A 17,202-nucleotide genomic window follows, 5' to 3' on the forward strand; every position below is an offset into this window, starting at 1 on the left:
GTGTAGGTAGTTGCTGGTGGCTGCTAGCCATGAATTACAGATGATTTCCTACAACCCAGAGGAGGAGTTAGGTATGTTACAAACTGACATGTGCCTGCAAGGCCACAGGAATTTCATCTATTAGGTCAATGATTTGCTTACATATTTCTCTTAGAATATTCGTGAGAAATTATCCAGTTTATCTCCCTTTTTGCAAGCAGCAAACTGTAAAAATTATTCAACAGTAAGTGTGGTCATAGACACAAAATAATATTCAAAGTGAGTAAAGAGGACAAGAAATTGAATGTAAATCTCTTCTGGGAAAGTAAACTCTAACAGCTACATTTAATCCTTAATTAACTGCAAATATGGGGAGGGTTGAGAAGAGGTCATGGATAATTCTACACTGTGGCCAAAACAAAACCTCATAAGTCTTAAGCATATATTGCCTAGCAGTCTTTTAAGTGCCGGTTATTCTTCCTACTTTATATGTCATAAATATTTTAAAAGAAATCAATTATAAATAACTGAAATGTTGAGTGAAGCAGTCAAATTTAATTGTGTTTCCCAGTTGTTTCTGGAGTGGCTTTTGGCTTAATCTCCCCTGGAATTATTAAGGGAAGGGCTTTGGAGCAGAATGAAACAAGGGAACATCATTGTACAGAAGAAATGTACTGGAAACAAAGGGCCAAAAAGATCTCAGAGCCCCTTTCTGCTCAGACCTTTTTGCTAGACATCTTTCTTTCCTGCTCTCAACCATTGACCCTGATTTCTTCCTTACATACCTTTTCCCACTGTGCTGGCGCTGGCCATCTCTGGTGTTAAGCAACCAACTTTTCGTGATCTCTCTAGCCAGTGCCACATTTATTTATTTGAGAAATGGGCAGTGTTTTGTGGGAAAATCTTGCAGGTGTACCACTCCCTGCCTTTCCTCACCAGCTGTCAGCTTTGTCATGCTTTTGGTTTTAATTATGATTAATTAGAAATTAATTATCTCCCAGATAATTGAGAGGTGCTAATTAGTCCAAACTTCCAGAGAGAAGGGAGACTATCCACAGTTTGAAACAAAAGTAAAAGTACATTTTGTTTGACATAAGGCAAAAGTTCTGCAGACCCCCATTGCTTTAGGGCAACTCAGAACAACTTTTGTCTTTTTGGACTTTGCTATCAGAAACAAAAATGAAATTGAGGAGACTTAGTATCTGAGATAGAATCTTTTCTTTGTCTGACAGTAGTCCTTCAAGGATGGGAAACTCTTACTTTGGCTTCCTCTCTTCCTACTCATTACACTTCGGAGAATGGAAAAACAATCAAAATTGGTGTGGCAGTTACACTGCAGGGTTTAACATAGTCTTCTGTTAACTTGTCAGCAAATTTGTGTTGTGTGTCAGCACTAAAATAAAATGGCAAAATGAGAAAAATATAGTGTAATAGCAAAGCGACAAATAACTTGTGTTATTGGTTACGACCACAGCTACATTAGAAAGCTGCTATTGAAAAGGCACTTTGAGAAAGGTGTCATCAGGCCAGCTCTTGCAGTGGTGGAGGTTAATCTCTCCCAGGCCCAGCTTCAGAAACGGTAAGCCTGGAAAGGGCCTGTGTCCCCAAAAAATCAATTTCTAATTTGAAGCAAAATCATTTTTGACTAACAGGGTTTCAGAACCCATTACTTTTTGCTGTAGAGTCTGCTGGCATTTCAACACTTTCTGTTGTGCACAATGAATCCTAATAGTCATTTTATAATGTTGCTATACCAATCAATTTAACTAAGAGAAAGCTGTTACAATTCTGCAGTGTTCAGGACCAGTTTTCACTCATGGATTTTTCTTTCATTCTTTCTTTCTTTTTTTTTCATTAGTTTTATTCCTTCCTTTATTTAGTGGAGTTGAAGAGGGAAAGGAATTGTAGTGTTGAAGTGAAAAAAGATAGAAACGTTTCCATCTTTTTAAAAGAGTTTTGTTTTAAGGTATTAACAGGAAGCATTAATTCTTTTTCTACTCATAAGAAAGATTATCTTGTGTATTTCCCTTCTTTTATTCTGATTTGGAGCCATTAGCAAACTTATGGTATCCCTGATCACCGAGGAAGCCGAAGCTGCCTCTGTGAGTCATTATGCTCCTCGTGGAGCTGTTGTGTACACAGATTATGGTACCGGGCAAAGTTGCTGCACTGGCATTTGCTGTGGTGTCCAGCCAGCTGGGAGACAGGATTTCCAAGGTGTGCTGCCAGGGTTTGGACCTGCTTATCATAAGGCCAGTGACCTTCTGCTAACTGCCTAAGTTACATGGCTTGGGTTAGCATTTCCTTAATTGCTTTCCCCTCTTTAGCATGTCTGAATTTTTTAATATAAATTTCTTCTGTTTTATATCCTATGTTTCTTTTGTTGTCCTTTAATCATTAAGTACTACATAGGACATTTGCTGCAGGACCACTAATCTTTATTATCAGTCTCTTTACCTCCCCTATCCTCCTCTCTATTCTGTCAACTTTATTGATACTGAAAATGTAAAAAAAAAAAAAAATGACCCTTGTCACAAGAAACAATCTTGTGATTGTAAAATTGTGTAAAATATTGTCAGGATTACACTTAAAATATAAATTGTTTTTCAATTATCAATGCTTGGAATGTTCGATTTTAATTTCTTTTATTGAGCTTTGGGAACAAGGAAACTTAGGAAAATCCAAACTTGAGTCAAGAACTTTTAAGGCAAGGCACAAATCTGGAAATACCCAGTCTTCACTCCTCTTCTTCCCTCCCTACACAGCAGTGTTTTCACTCTCTCCCAGCTTACCTGGAATCTCCCCTTCCTGAGCAACCACTGGTGCCCTTTCATAAGAGCTCTCGAAGCTGAGCGCCCGTTTTTGTTCTTTCCTGTTACGCTGATGGGCTAGCAGAGGTCTTGAGCATTGAGCACACCTGTTACAGAATCCAAGTGTTAGACCTCAGGGCTTGGCATCGCCCTTTCATAAGTCTGACTGTAAAGCCATCTCAATGCCTGCTACTACATTTGGAGCTACCTTCTGTTCCTTTTTCAGGGATTTCCAAATCTCCTTAAAACTTTAAGAGAATGTGAGAGAGGCCAAACCTACAGTTAACTGGGATTTACCTGTTGATATTGACCGTGTCTTTCATTTTGTCTTTGGGTTTTTTAGGCTATGTAGAACAAACAGCAGCTATTACTGGTTGAGACCCCCTGATGGGCTCCCAAACACATTTTTGTTTTACTGGAAGGAGGGTTATTGTAGACTCATCTGAAGTAAGGAATAATCTCTGAAGCTCCTAGTTGTTCCTCTAAGTGAGCTTGTGCTTGCAGTGATGTGAGAGCTCTTTGTAGTCTTCGATAGATTATAAAGGTGACATGATTGAAGAAATAAACAAGTTGGAGTATCCAAAGTACAGAAACCATTTCCATCTTAAGGAACGTTTATTTATGTTTGTTATATTATTATCATTATCATTATCATTATTATTATATGTTTAATCATTAAAAAAGATATCATAAGATATTGCTTCTGATTCCCAGAAGTCTGAGCTAAAAGATCTCTTGAAAGTTAATGCCTTAAACCCAGACTATAGATTAAATTGACCTTCTCAGTCCACATAAGAAAGGAATTCAAATGCAAGTTAAGAGTTGAAGATGCCATATATGGCATATTGTAACTTAAACACACAGTCTTTACATTTTCTATTGTCTGTGATGGAAAGAAGTATCTCAAAACAATATATAATTTACTCTTTTTTTATACTTTGTATCTTTTCCCACCAGAATATAAGCACTCCACATTTTCACTGTTGTGTCCCCATCTCCTAGACATTGTTTTGTATGTGGTAGGTGTTCATCATGTATTTGTGGTATGAATTACTATAACATTATATATATTGATTTTTCTTTCTGTATCTTTGCTTCATTTTCCAACCATAAGAATCTAATCGGCCTTTTGACATCAGTTCCTAAAATGATTCAAGAAATGTATATGCTTATGCCTTCCAAGTCCCTATAGTAATTGACTGGTAATGTCACAAAGAGGTATCAGTAGAGTGCATTCTTAAAAATACTACCTTAAGAGTCAAGAAAATTGTAGGGTTTTTTTATTTCCTTTTATTCTAATTGAGATTTAATTTATACATAATAAAATTGTGCAGGTCTTAAGTACACAGTTTGACGACCTTTGACAATTGTATATACACATACAATTATCATACGGTACATTTCCATTATTCATGAAAGCTCCCTCGTGTTCCTTTCAAGGCATTTATCAGTGAGGCCTCTCTCCTTGCTTTGCTGAGGGCTGCCTTTTCACTGTGTCCTCAATGTGGCCTTTTCCCAGTGATCATGCATCTGTGGTGTGTCTCCCTCTTCTTACAAGGACAAAGTCATATTGATTAGGGGCTACCCATATAGCCTTGTTTAACCTTAATTACCTCTTCAGAGGCCCTACCTCCAAATACAGTCATTCTGAGGTGCTGGGGATGGGGCTTCAGAATGTGAAGGCCGGGGGTGGGAAGGGGGGTACAATTCAGTCCATAATAACTACTTTCTTTACAATCTTTCTGCTTTTTATTTATTTTTCCTAACTCATTATTCTGCCTAGGACTTCTATCACAGTGTAGAGTAAGATGGTAGAAGTGAATTTCCATGCCTTGTTCCTTATCTCATAGGAAAAACAATATTTCACCATTAATTATTACTTTAACTATTGATTTTTTGTAAATGGTCTTTACCAGGTTGACAAAGCGCCCTTCTTGTTTGCTGAGAATCTTTGTTATAATGACTATTGAATTTCATAAAATCTTTTTTCTGCACTTACTGAAATGAGCATGAGTTTTCTTTCTTATTCTGTTAGTTGATGAATTACACTGATTGAGAGCTATTGGTGTGTAATTTCCTTTTGAGTAATGACCTTGCCAAGTTTTGGTATAAGAGTTTTGCTAGTGTCATAAATGAGTCGGGAGGATGTTAGGGGCTTATCCCTCCCTAGAAATACTGAAAAACCTGGCATAAACTGTCAGAATCAGCCTTATTGGAACTCTGGCAGATAGTGAAGGATTAACAGAAAGCAAGCATATCCTTAACCAGGAAAAAAGCCACTGAAGACATGATAGGGAACTATGTAGAATTTTAATTTAGCCTTGCCCCATCACCTTCCTCAGCATGGCAGCAGTCTTGAAAATAGCAGCCCAAGTTCCAGGTACAAGCAACTGGTGCAGTGGAAGCCAGGAATGTTCTCAAGGAATTGTGTTTCTCTGTTAAAGCTTATTTCCCAAAGGGCTGATGCAAGGGGACTGCCTTTGTTTTTCCTGTCTGAACTTTCTAAGAACAGAGAAGCAGCTACATATAGGACATTCCTTGCAAACATTGAAAACCAATGAACACAGTACTGCTGCCTGCATTAAAAAAAAATGATAGTTGAGTCAAACAGTAGACATGCCAAAAGTCAAGAGATTAGATAACCATTAGATGAAATGGATAAATTACTAAAAACACACAAATTACCAAAACTGAGTCAGGAAAAATAGAAAATCTGAATAGATCTATAACAAGTAAGGTGATTAAGTCAGTAATCAAAAACCTCCCCCAAAAGACAAGCTCAGGATAGAATGGGTTCACTGGAATTCTACCAAACATTTCAAGAAGAATTAACATAATCATTTTCAAACTCTTCCAAAAAATCAAAGAAGAGGGAGACTTCTTCACTCATCTTAAGAAGCCAGCATTACTCTGATACCAAAGCCAAAGACATCACATGAAAACTATACACCAATACCCTTACAAATATAGATAAAATATCCTCAAAAAAAATACTAGCAAAACTGAATGCAACAGCACAATAAAAGGATTATATATCAAGACCAAGTGGCATTTAGCCCAAGAATGCAAAGTTAGTTCAACACACAAAAGTTAATCAATGCAATTAATGTATTAATTATTATGTTAATATATTATATTCTATTAATATATTAATAGACTAAAAAGGGAAAAAATGTGGTCATCTCAACACAGAAAAACCACTTGGCAAAATCCAATGCTCTTTCATGATAAAAACAATCAATAAAATGGGAGTAGAAGGGAACTTCCTCAACATGATAAAGAGCATGTATAGAAAACCCACAGCTAACATCATATTCAGTTGTGAAAGACTGCAAGATTTTACTCAGGAACAAGGAAAGTATTTGTGCTTTTACCACTTCTATTCAACATTGTACTGGAAGTTCTGGGCAGAGCAATTAGGCAAGAAAAAGAAAACATCCAAATTGGAGAAGGAAGAAGTTAAACTATCTGTATTAGCAGATGGTATGATTTTATATATAGAAAATCCTAGGGCATGCACAACTAACTGCATAAAAAATTGTTTGAATTAATAAGTGAATTCAGCAAAGTGACAGGATGGAATTCAACATTCAAAAATCAGTTGTATTTCTATACACTACTAATGAACTACTGAAAAGGAAATTTAGGACACAACTCCACTTATAATAGCATCAGAACCATAAAATATGCAGCAATTTAACCAATAGTTGTGCACTGAACACTACAAAACATTGGTAAAACAAAGTAAAGAAGATCTAGATAAATGGAAAGACATTCTGTCTTCATGAATTGGAGGACTTAATATTGTTAAGATGGCAGTATTCCCCAAAGCAACCAATAGATTCAATGAAAATGCTTATCAAAATCCCAACATTTTTTTCATAAATGGAAAACTAATCCTAAAATTCATGCAAAATTGCAAGGGTCCCCAAATAACCAACACAATCTTGAAAAAGAGGAGCAAAGTTGGAGGACTTGTACTTCTTGACTTTAAAATTTATACAAAGCTATAGTAATCAAAACAGTGTAGTACTGGCCTAAGGTTATATAGATCAATGGAGTAGAATTGAGAATCTAGAAATAAAACCATACATTTCTGGCCAGTTGATTTTCAACAGAGGTACCAAGATAAGTCAATAGGGAAGGAATATTCTTTTCAACAAATGGTGCTGGGACCACTGGAATCCATACACACACAAAAATGAAGTTGGATCCTTCATTTATATCTCTTACATCATATACAAAAATTAACTCAAAATGAATCAAAGACATAAAGATAAGAGCTAACAGTGTAAAACTCTTAGGAGAAAACAGAGCTGTAGATCTTCATGATCTTAGATTCGACAATAGTTCCTTAGATAGGACACCAAAAGCACAAGCAACCAGGGGGGAAAAATAGATAAATTGGACTTCATGAAAATTAAAGTTCTTTTGTATCAAAGAACACTATCAAAAGGATGAAAAGACAACCCAGAGAATGATATAAAAATTTGCAAACTGTATGATCTTTTATGGGTTTAGTATCCAGAATATGGAAACTCTTAAAACTCAACAACAAAAAGCAAACGACTCGGGATTTCTCAAGATGACGGTGTGACTAGGGTGGCAGAAATCTCCTCCCAAAACCATATATATTTTGAAAATACAGCTATTCCTTAAAGAGAGACCAGAAGATACAGTACAACAGCCAGGCTATATCTACATCTGTGAGAACTCAGCATCTCACAAAAACGGTAAGACAAGAAGCCATGACTGGGTGGGACCCAAGCACTTCCCCCCATCAGCTCACCGGCGGGATGAAAAGAATCAGAGTGGGGAGGGAGTGGAAGCAAAGGACTGCTAAATAACCGGGAGCACAGACACACATTGCATGGTGTACTGGATACTAGAGAAATGGAAAAGTAAAATCTGAGACTGAGACTGCAAGCAAGTCCCCACAGCCAGCTCCCCTGGTACCAAAGAAAAGCGGGTGCTTTAAAACTCTTTAAGGGACAAAGGACTAACAGGTGGACAAAATGATCCAAGCACACTCAGCCCACCAGGCTGGGAATTTTAAGGAACGTCTGGCACCCTAACCCCCTAGGTGCCAATGCAGCTCCAAAGCCCCTCATGTTGATGAGCAACCTGTTGTTCATTCCCCCCCACTGGCACTGCAAACAAACCGGCTGACCCACCATTGCTGCAGATCAGCAGGGAGCAGCTCTGCCCACAGCAACCACACAAAGTCTTCTCCCACCATGCAGCTAACAGGGCCAGAACCAGAGGCTGCCCCCTGCACGCAGCTGCCTGGCACAGGCAGAGGAAGCCGACGAAAATTCCGAATGGCATGAAGGGGTGACATTCTTGCAGGAGAACACTTGCTGCTTACCTGCAACCCCTGCCAGTGCTCTAGGCACTGAGGGCTACACCGTCCATGGCAGCTCGGGATTAACCCAGAGAATGCTCCCCATGTGCAGTTAAGCAGCACAGGCAGCAGAGAAGGGCACGGCAACCAGCAAGCAGGAAGTCACTTTCTTCTCCCAGCTGACACACATGCCACTCACTGGTGATCACTTCTATCACCATGAAAAGGCAGAAGAACCAGTTCAGGTCCAAAATCACTCAAACACCAGAGAGAGGGCCTGGTAGATCGATATAACCAATCTTCCTGAAAAAGAATTCAAAATAAAAGTCATAACCATGCTGATGGAGCTGCAGAGATATGCAAGAGCTAAGGGATGAAGTCTTGAGGGAGATAACAGAAATGAAACAAACAATGGAAGGATTTAAGAACAGACTGGATGAGGTGCAAGAGACTGTTAATGGAGTAGAAATCAGATAACAGGAATACACAGAAGGTGAGGCAGAGAGAGATAAAAGGATCTCTAGGAATGAAAGAATATTAAGAGAACTGTGTGACCAATTGAAACAGAACAGTCTTCGTATGATGGGGTACCAGAAGAAGAGTGAGGAAAAGGGATAGAAAGTGTCTTTGAAGAAATAATTGCTGAAAACTTAGCCAATCTGTGGAATGAAATAGTCTCTCAGGCAATGGAAGCCCACAAAACTCCCAACACAAGGGACCAAAAGAGGACCACACCAAGACACATGATAATTAAAATGACAAAGATCAAATAAAAGGACAGAGTATTAAAAGAAGCCAGAGAGAGAAAAAAGATCACCTACAAAGGAAAACCCATCAGGCTATCATCAGACTTCTCAACAGAAACCTTACAGGCCAGAAGAGAATAGCATGCTATATTTAATGCAATGAAACAGAAGGGCCTTGAACTAAGAATACTCTACTCAGAAAGATTGTCATTTAAATGTGAAGGAGGGATTAAACAATTTCCAGATAAGCAACAGTGGAAGGAATTTACCTTCCACAAACCACCTCTAGAGGGTATTTTAAAGGGACTTCTCTAGATGGAAGTACTCCTAAGGCTAAATAGATGTCACCAGAGAAAATAAAATGACAGCAAAGAAAGCAGACCAACAAAATACTAACTAAAGGCAAAAAATAAAATAAGCTATCCACAAAAGCAATCAAGAGAAGCACAAAAGAGTACAGAATAATACACCTAACATATAAAGAGTGGAGGAGGAAGAATAAGAAGGGAGAGAAATAATCATCAGACTGTTTATAATAGCATAATAAGTGAGTTAAAGTTAGACAGTTAGATAATAAAGAAGCTACCCTTGAACCTTTGGTAATGACTAATACAAAGCCTGCAATGGCAACAAGTTCATATCTATCGATAATCACCCTAATTGTAAATGGAATGAATGAACCAATCAAAACACACAGAGTAATAGAATGGATAAAAAAGCAGGACCCATCCATACGCTGCGTACAAGAGACTCACCTCAAAACCAAAGACATAAAAGTGAAGGGATGGAAATAAATACTTCATGCAAACAATAGGGAGAAAAAAGCAGGTGTTGCAGTACTTGTATCACACAAAATAGACTTCAAAACAAAGTAACGAGGTAAAGAAGGACATTACATAATGATAAAAGGGGCAGTCCAACAAGAGGATATAACCATTATAAATATCTATGTGCCAAACACAGGAACACAGACATATGTGTAACAAATACTAACAGAATGAAAGGAGGAAATAGAATGCAATGTGTTCATTTCAGGAGACTTCAACACACCACTCCAAAGGACAGATCAACCAGACAGAAAATAAATAAAACACAGAGGCACTAAACAACACACTAGAACAAATGGAACTAGCAGACATGTACAGAACTCTAAACCCAAAAGCAGCAGGATACACATTCTTCTCAAGTGCACATGGAACATTTTCCAGAATACACCACATACTAGACCACAAAAAGAGCCTCAGTAAATTCAAAAAGATTGAAATTCTATGAAACAACTTCTCAGATCACAAAAGTTTAAAACTAGAAATAAATTGTACAAAGAAAAAAAAGGCTCATAAACACATGGAGGCTTAACAACATGCTCCTAAATAATCAAGGGATCAATGACCAAATTAAAACAGATCAAGCAATATATGGAGACAAATGAAAACAGCACAATGCCCCAACTTCTGTGGGATGCAGCAAAGGCAGTTCTAAGAGGAAAGTATATAGCAATCCAGGCCTATTTAAAGAAGGAAGAACAATCCCAAATGAATAGTCTAAAGTCATAGTTATTGAACCTGGAAAAAGAACAAATGAGGCCCAAAGTCAGCAGAAGGAGGGACATAATAAAGTTGAGAAGAATAAAACAATAGAAAAAATTAATGAAACCAAGAGCCGGTTCTATGAGAAAATAAACAAAATAGGTAAATCCACAGCCAGACTTATTAAGAGAAAAAGAGAGTCTACACACATAAACAGAATCAGAAATGAGAAAGAAAAAATCACAAAGGACCCCACAGAAATACAAAGAATTATTAGATAATACTATAAAAATCTATATGCTAACAAACTGGATAACCTAGAGGAAACACAACTTTCTAGAAAAATACAACCTTCCAAGACAGACCCAGGAAGAAACAAATAATCTAAACAGACCAATTACCAGCAATGAAATTGAATCAGTAATCAAAAAACTACCCAAGAACAAAGTCCCCAGGCCAGATGGAGTCACCACTGAATTTTATTAGACATTCAGGAAAGACATAATACCCATTTTCCTTAAAGTTTTCCAAAAAATAGAAGAGGAGGGAATACTTCCAAACTCATTCTACGAAGACAGCATCACTCTAATACTAAAACCAGGCAAAGACCCCACAAAAAAAGAAAATTGCAGACCAATATCACTGATGAACATAGATGCAAAAATACTCAACAAAATATTAGCAAACCTAGTTCAAAAATACATCAAGAGGATCATACACCATGACCAAGTGGGATTCATCTCAGGGATACAAGGATGGTACAACATTAAAAAATCCATCAACATCATCCACCACATCAACAAAAAGAAGGACAAAAAACACATGATCATTTCCAAAGATGCTGAAAAAGCATTCAACAAAATTCAATGTCCATTCATGATAAAAACTATCAACAAAATGGGCATAGAGGGCAAGTACCTCAACATAATAAAGGCATATATGACAAACCCTCAGGCAGCATCATACATAACAGGAAGCTGAAATCTTTACACCTAAGATCAGCAACAAGACAAGGATGCCCACTCTCCCCACTTTTTTTCAACATAGTACTGGAGAACCTAGCCATGGCAGTCAGACAACACAAAGAAATAAAAGGCATCCAGATTGGTAAGGAAGAAGTCAAACTGTCACTATTTGCAGATGACATGATACTGTATGTAAGAAACCCTACAGACTCCACTCCAAAAGTACTAGAACTAATATCTGAATTCAGCAAAGTTCCAGGATACAAAATTAATACACAGAAATCTGTTCTGTTCCTACACACTAATGATGTACTAGCACAAAGAGAAATCAGGAAAATGATTCCATTCGATTACATCAAAAAGAATAAAATACCTAGGAATAAACCTAACCAAGGAACTGAAAGACCTATACCCTGAAAACTACAAGACACTCTTAAGAGAAATTAAAGATGACACTAACAAATGGAAACTCATCCCATGCTCTTGGCTAGGAAGAATTAGTATTTTCAAAATGGCCATCCTACCTAAAGCAAACTACAGATTCAATGCAATCCCTATGGAAATACCAACAACATTCTTCAACAAACTGGAGCAAATAGTTCTAAAATTCATATGGAACCACAGAAGACCCCCAATAGCCAAAGCAATCCTGAGAAGGAAGAATAAAGCAGGGGGGATCCCCAACTTCAAGCTCTACTACAAAGCCACAGTAATCAAGACAATTTGGTACTGGCACAGGAACAGACCCACAGACCAGTGGAACAGAATAGAGAGTCCAGATATTAACCCAAACATATATGGTCAATTAATATATGATAAAAGAGCTATGGATATACAGTGGGGAAAGGACAGCCTTTTCAACAGCTGGTGTTGGCAAAACTGGACAGATACATGTAAGAGAATGAAACTGGATCATTGTCTAACCCTATACATAAAAGTAAACTCAAAATGGCTCAAAGACCTGAATGTAAGTCATAAAACCATAAAACTCTTAGAATAAAATATAGGCAATAATCTCTTGGACATAAGCATGAGCAACTTCATGAACATATCTTCCTGGGCAAGGGAAACAAAAGCAAGAATGAACAAGTGGGAGTGTAATAAGCTGAAAAGCTTCTGTACAGCAAAGGACACCATCAATAGAACAAAAAGGCATCCTAAAATATGGGAGAATATATTCATAAATGACATATCCGATAAAGGGTTGACATCCAAAATAGACAAAGAGCTCCTGCACCTCAACAAACAAAAAGCAAATAATCCAATTAAAAATGGGCAGAGGATCTGAACAGACACTTCTCCAAAGAAGAAATTCAGATGACCAACAGGCACTTGAGAACATGCTCCACATCGCTAATCATCAGAGAAATGCAAATTAAAACCACAATGAGATATCACCTCACACCAGTTAAGATGACCACCGTGCAAAAGACAAACAACAACAAATGTTGGCGAGGTTGTGGAGAAAGGGGAACCTCCTACACTGCTGGTGGGAATGTAAAATAGTTCAACCATTGTGTAAAGGAGTATGGATGTTCCTCAAAGAACTAAAAATAGAAATACCATTTGACTCAGGAATTCCACTCATACGAATTTACCCTAAGAATGCAGGAGCCCAGTTTGAAAAAGACATATGCACCACTATGTTTATCGCAGCACTATTTACAATAGCCAAGAAATGGAAGCAACCTAAGTGTCCATCAGTAGATGAATGGATACAGACGCTGTGGTGTATATACACAATGGAATATTATTTAGCCATATGAAGAAAACAAACCCTACCGTTTTCAACAACATGGGTGGAGCTAGAGGGTGTTATTCTTAGTGAAATAAGCTAGGCAGAGAAAGACAAGTATCAAATGATTTCACTCATCTCTGGAGTAAAAGAACAAAGAAAATACTGAAGGAACATAACAGCAGCAGACTCACAGAACCCAAGAATGGACTAACAGTTGCCAAAGGAAAAGTGACTGAGGAAGATGGGTGGGAAGGGAGGGGAAAGGGGCATTACAATTAGCACACATAATGTAGTGGGGGACACGATGAAGGCAGTACAACACAGGGAAGACAAGTGGTGATTCTATAGCATCTTACTATGCTGATGACAGTGATTGTAATGGGGTATGTGGTGCGACTTGATAATGGGGGAGTCTAGTAACCATATGTTGCTCATTTAATTGTACATTATGATATTTAAAAAATACTCAATTAAAAACTGGGCAAAGGGCTTGAATAGACATTTATCTTAAGATATTCAACTGGCTAATAAGCAGATGAAAGACATGCAACACCACTAATTATTAAGGGAAGTCCAAAATATGTGCAACATCACTAATAATTAGGGAAATCCTAATCAAAACCACAATGAGATACTACTTCACACCCACTAGGGTTACTGTAATTTTAAAAATACAAAATAACAAGTTGGGAAGTGTGCAGAGATATCAAAACCCTCATACATTGCTGGTGGGATTTTAAAATAATGGATCCATTGTGGCATGCAGTAAACTAATACGGAGTTACCATATGACCCATCATTTTCACTGAGAAATGTATACCCAAAATAACTGACAACAAGTGTTCGAACAAAATCTTGTACACAAATGTTGATAGCAGCTCTATTCCTAATACCCATAAAGGTGGAAACAACCCAAGTATCCATCAATAGATAAGTGGTAAACAAAATACAGTATATCCATACATGGAATATAATTTAACCATAAGAAGGATTGAAGTTCTGATAGATGCTAAAATATGAATGAACTTTGAAAACATGCTAAGTGAAAGAAGTCAGATATACATGTTGTATGATTCCATGTATATGAAATACCTTGAATAGACAAAGCAGGTTAGTGGTTGTCAGGGGCTCAGGAGAAGGGGGAAATGAAGAATGACTGCTTGATTGGTAGGGATTTCTGTTTGGAGTGATGAAATAGTTCTGGACCTAGATAGTGATAATGATTGCACAGCACTATGAATGCATTTAATGCCACTGAATTGCATACATTAAATTATTAAAATGGTAATGCATATTTTGCTACAATTTTTTAAAAAGTGAGTCAGGAAGTATTTTTTTCTTCCTTTTCCAGAAGGGGTTTGTGTAAGGTTAGCTTTATTTCTTCCTTAAATGTTGGCTGAATTTACCTTTGAAATCTCTGGCCTGAAGTTGTGGTGTTTGTTGTTGTTAGTGTTGATGTTAGTGGTGAGTGTGTGTTGATTCTCATAAGTAAGAGGTTTTGTTTTTGTGTGCAGAAGTTTTTTAAATATAGATTCATTTGCTTTATAGATAGAGTACTGTTTAGATTTGTTATTCTTTTTGTATTCAGTTTTGATACGTTTTGTTTTTCATGGAATTTGTTCATTTCATCTTAAGTTGTTGAATTTAGTTACTATGAAATTTTTCATAACATGTCTTTTCTTTAATGACCTTAGCAGCTATAGTGATAACCGTCTTTCATTCCTAATATTGTTAATTTGTGATTTTCTCTCTTGATCAGTTTTGCTATGGAATAATCAATTTTCCTAAATTTGGAAAAACAAAACAGCTTTTGCTTTTTTTTTGCCTAAGGGCTTTTTTTTTTTTGTATCATTAATCTACATTTACATGAGGAACATTATGTTTACTAGACTCCCCCATCACCAAGTCCTTCCCACATACCCCATTACAGTCACTGTCCATCAGCGTAGTAAGATGCTCTCTTGTGTGTTTGTTTTCTATTCCATTGATTCATGTTCTTATTTTTATTACTTTGTACTAATTTGGGTTTGATTTACTCTCTTTTTTTCTAGTTTCTTAGCTTGAAAGCTCAGACTGTTGATTTTTAAATCTCTCTTTTCTAATGTAAGTATATAAACCTGTAACTTTCTCTCTAAGCACTCCTTTAGTTATCTCCCACACATATGATGGGTTGTACTTTTATTATTATTCTTGTGCTAGCAAGACTAAAGTACCAGGAATGCCTGTCTGCTGGTTAGAGTATAAATTTATACATCCACTTTGGAAAACACTTTGACCTTATTTATTAAAGATAAAGAACAAATACCCTGTATCCCAGCAATTCCATCTCTAGGTGTATATATACTAGAGAAAATGTCATACAAACAGTGATAAACCTACAAATATGTTCATAGCACCTGTTTTAAGTTTGGGGTAGTGAAACTATGGCAGCAAGTGGACAGAAAAAAAAAATCAGTGGCTTAAAGAAGTTTCTTTCTTTCTCCAGGGTAGGGATTGAACTTGACAGCAGCTCTGCTCCAAAGAATAATGGCTCTGCCATCTTTATATGCCTTCAGAGATCATCTTGAGTATTGCAGTAACACAGCAGTTGGTAAACCTGGCTCATAGCCAAATATGGCCCACTGCTTGATTTTGTAAATAAAATTTTATTGGAACATAGCCATTTCCATTTTTGTAATTGGTCTGTGGCTGCTTAACTTCTACAGCAGCAGTTGAATAGCTGCAACATGAACTGGATAGCCTACAAAGCATGATGTATTTACTACCTGACCCTTTACAGAAAACTGTTGGTCCTGCCATAGCAGATCCACAAGGAATAGGAAGGGTACAGAAGAGTACCTGTGGAAGGTTTTTATAGGACAGGCCTGAAATTGCACATATATTGTCCACTTGTTTTTCACCTGACCACATATAATTACAAGGGAGATTGAGAAATATAATCTAACTGTATACCCTGGAAGGGAAGACTACATTTTGGTGGATAACTACAGCCTCTTCCACAGCAACATTCTGTGTAATAACCCCAAACCAGAAACACTGCATATGCCCATCTATCACAGAATGTATAAAAAGTCAAAAATGCCTATAATGGAATACTCTATTGCAAAGAAAATAGACAACCTGCAGCTACATAAATCTTCAACATAAATAAATCTAACAGAATATTGAACAAAAGAAGTCTTGAATATGTATAGTATTTATAAATTTAAAACTATATTTATAAAGTTAAAAAGCATCAGGACTAAAGCATACTTTTGGGATGTGTATGTAAATAATAAAACTATAAAGAATAGAAAGGGAATAGTGATGAGAATAGTAGCTGGCTCTGGAGGTGAGAAAACATAATTGGGGATAGATATTGATGACGCTTCCAGGTGGCAGTGCTGCCAGTATTTTATTTCTTGGCCTGAAAAGAGGTCACAATGGCATTGCCTTTATTGTTTATTGTTTAAACTAAACTAAGTGTGTAATATAGCACAGCTGTTTTTTAAATGCAACAAAGGGCCCAGAAACAGTGTTCCTAAACATTGAATTCTAAGAAGCTATCTTATCATGATATATTTATTGATAGGTGAGCAGACATAGACCCAACTGTACATAAACAGAGCATAATACATTATTTTTAATTCTGTCTATGTATGCAAAAATATGTGTATGCCTATTTACATAAATATGTTCCTATTTATTTACATGTGTATAAACACATTCATATATAAAATTTATCAGCCTAATGGATAATATTCTTACTAATGCCTTTTCTTTTAAAATGTGTATGTAGTCTTTGTGTATGTATGTGTAAATATAAAGGGAAGTGTAATTCTATGAATATGCATGACCTTATGTAATTATTCATACACTTAATTCTATAGAAGCAACAAACATAATTAAAAGCTAACATACAGCTTTCTGAAAACTTAATAAGGAAGAGCTTAGAAAATTAAGAATAGGAATTCAGGAATTAGGAATAAATTTGCTTTATAGCTTGGAGCAGTCACTCTTACCTTTTTTAGGGACCCTTAATCTTTCAGAATTTGATGAAAGCTATGGTCCCTTTCCCCAGAAAAATGGATGAGCACAATACACACATTTTTGTG

At 36.8% G+C, this 17,202-nt stretch overlaps 1 protein-coding gene across 6 annotated transcripts in view; it reads left to right on the plus strand.

The window, feature by feature from the left end:
- The window catches only part of KIAA1328 (KIAA1328 ortholog), a 336,759-nt gene that overhangs the window by 260,511 nt on the left and 59,046 nt on the right, over positions 1 to 17,202 (plus strand). The gene's annotated exons all lie outside the window — the stretch shown is intronic.

Source organism: Manis pentadactyla, chromosome 6 (genome assembly GCF_030020395.1).
Source record: "Manis pentadactyla isolate mManPen7 chromosome 6, mManPen7.hap1, whole genome shotgun sequence".
NCBI classification, from domain to species: Eukaryota; Metazoa; Chordata; class Mammalia; order Pholidota; family Manidae; genus Manis; species Manis pentadactyla.